This window comes from Polistes fuscatus, unplaced genomic scaffold (genome assembly GCF_010416935.1).
Source record: "Polistes fuscatus isolate 324 unplaced genomic scaffold, CU_Pfus_HIC Scaffold1, whole genome shotgun sequence".
Taxonomy (NCBI): domain Eukaryota; kingdom Metazoa; phylum Arthropoda; class Insecta; order Hymenoptera; family Vespidae; genus Polistes; species Polistes fuscatus.
Genome location: NW_025112997.1, coordinates 12548839 through 12552206, shown reverse-complemented (window position 1 = coordinate 12552206; position 3368 = coordinate 12548839).

Below are 3368 nucleotides of genomic sequence, written 5' to 3'. Positions count from 1 at the left end.
TCAGAGAGGTGATAAGATGACCTCTATGGAAAGGTGGTGGATGTTGTTTTGAAAAGATTGTGTAGAGAAATTCCTTATATCCGTAAAAGAAAAAGAATTAACACCAAAAAAGTATTCGTATACATATGCATATACTACAATAAAAAGCAAATACTGTAGAACCTCCAGTATCCGAATTAATTAGGAGACATGACTGTTTGGATTAAGGAATTTTTGTATAATAGAACACTTACAATTTCCACTTCATTCTCACCATTTTCTGATTTATAGAATATTTCTTATTTTAATTAAACATTGTATATATATGTTTTTTGATAGATTATTTATTCTAGTTACGAATAATGTAATTTTTTTATTTTTTGCAGATTTTAAATGTGATCAATGTAAAAAAGTATTTTCAAATGAAAAGTATTTAAAGAATCACTTAAAAATTCATAATAAATCTAGATGTTTTATACCATGTCCGTATGAAGATTGTAAAAAATCATATTTGTTTAAATCTAATTTGAAAAATCACATTAATTATTATCATCTGAATAAGAAATTTATTTGTGATATATGTAAAACAGAACTATCGGCGAAATCAAAATTAATACAACATATACAAACTCATGAAAGTAAACAGAAATTTAAAAAGAAAAAAATAACTAAACAACGTAAAATAAGAAAAGATTCTGGCATTCCTAGAAAGAGTATGGTAACAGTTCTATCTGGATTACGATTCGATCAAAAAAAAGATGCAGAACTCTTGAAAAGAAAAACTGATATAGAATTGGAAACTACACAGGATCCCTGTACAGACGACAAAAATCAAGACGTATACTAATAATAAAATACTGTATTATAATAAAAAAGCTATTACAAATTTTAGTAAGTATATTTAGTAAAATCCGAATAATCAGCAAAATAAAAAATTTATTAAGTTTCCTTTTATCAAACCACTATCAAATAAAATAAGTAAATGCTTTGAAAACACTAATATTAAACTAGTTTTTTATAATTTAGTAAAAGTGAATTCCATTTACACTAAATTAAAAGATAAGGTTGATAAATTAGATCAGTCGAACTTAGTGTATAAAATACCATGTGAATGTGACAAGTGTTATATAAGACAAACGAAACAAAACTCAAAAAAAGAATAGATCAACATAGGAATGATTGTAAACCTACTAATGCACAAAAAAGTAATACCACCGCGTTAGCTGAACATCATTTTAAAACAGGACATAATTTTAAATTTGATACAGCAACTATTTTAGATATAGAAGACAATTGGTACAAAAGAAATGTAAGCGAAATGTACCACATAGCAAATAATAATAAAATTAATTACAGAACCGACACAAAAAATTTAAATAGTATTTACAACGAAATATTAAAGTTTAATTATCATCAATAGGACACAGTAATAGAGAGAGGAGGGCACCATAATAGTGAAAATACGTAGACTATTAAACACTAGTCTAGATTGAATCAGTATTGTTTTGATTACGTGTTTGAATATAACAATTTTAGGATACGTAATTTACGATTTGTAAATGTTAAGGCCTTACATTTGTCTAGCAGCGCCAAAAATGCGCTAAAAGAAAACAATTTTTTGAGTAGGGATAACAATAGAAATTAATCAAAATAAATAGTGCGCATTTTTTATTGGTATTTAAAGTTTATACAAAATTTTATTTCACTTTATTTTTACAAAAATTACTATATAAAAAATCACGTGATCCACAACACTAAAAAAAAAGTTGCTCGACAGTCTGCATCATATCTCCAGTAAATTTTGATCGATCTACAGAATTTAAAAAAATTCTTGTAAAATAAAGTTATAGTTATAGCCTGTCGAGCCGGAATTTTGAATTTCGGAAAATTTAGCAATTTATGATAGTTTGAAAAAAAAGTATACGTTTTACGTCATCAATTTGACACTTTCATTATTTTTCTAAAATTTTTAAATCAAAGTATCCAAAATTCGTCTCGACACAACTATAGAGAAAACGATTTGGAATATTTAAAAAAAAAATCACATTAAAAAATATTAAAAACTGTATGAGTCATCATGCCGACCGTGGCGGAGAAAGTAGTTTCGAGAAAAGCGCGTTTAAAGTTTGAAGTGTCTCAAACAAAGGACAGCTATCTACGCGCACCAAAACTCTCGTCGGGCAGTTACATTTTTTACCATAACTTTGGATCTATGGGGAATTTTTGCAATCGACTTTCACAGAAATAAGCATAAACTATAGAGAAGAACAATCTGTTAAAAAAAAATCGATTATTGAAAAATTCTAGACGTATGTAAAGTATCTTAATTACAGTTTATTTTTTAAAAATATAAGAATGTATGTCTTCGTAATAATATGTAAAAGACTCTGAATATTAACGATCGAGGTAATATTAAATAACTTTCATGAAATGTTTTATAATATGTATTTTTCAAAAAAGTCATAATAAAATTTCAGTTGCTGAAGAAGTCCCGACGAAGGGACGAAACGTTCAATAAGATCGAAATAACGTTTTAAACAATTTTTAACATGTCCAGCTTCCCTGTGACACTTTTATTAATAATTATATTAACACTTAACTTACCATGATGGGTTAAATGACCCTTTTTAATTTTTTTTGCAGAATGTTTTACAAGTTATAGTACTATTTTGTGAGTCAACAGTGGAAGCAGTCAGATAAACCGAAAGAAAAAGAGCTTGTTCTTGACTATTATATTGATGCATTATAGGAGATCTTTTATATTATACAGAATTATTTATTTCTAAAACTGGAAAAAATATTACGTTAGAAATATCTTAAATTTAAATAAAATATTTTTATCACTTTTTAATTTTTAACATAAAATATTTGTAATAAAAACATCATTTTTTCTACAATCAAATGTTAAATGAAATGATCACTTAATTTAAGATATATATCACTTATTGGTATCATGTATCCGGTTTAAAAATAAATCATTTAACTCAGTTTTTAAGAAAATATATTTTTTTCTTCTGAAAGTAATAAGAAAGTTGTAATGATAAAAATGTTCAAATATTGGACAAGTAATCTGTTACTAATTAATCTATTTATTACTAATATAATTTTTTACGACTTTTTATAATAATATTTTTATTATTGTAATAAATCTTTTGATATTATCAGTTTGAATAAACAAAACTATGTAGAATGATTATCAATTAAAATATTATGTAAGTAAAGAATAAAGTGCCATCTATCAAGATACGGATATTGTAGTTAATAGTCTATTATTTCGTGATGTAGGGTCCAAGTTATATTCAACAACTCTTCTTCAATGGAATTACTGACATGAGTGTTAATATATATGTATATATATATATATATATAGATAATATCATACATGCTAT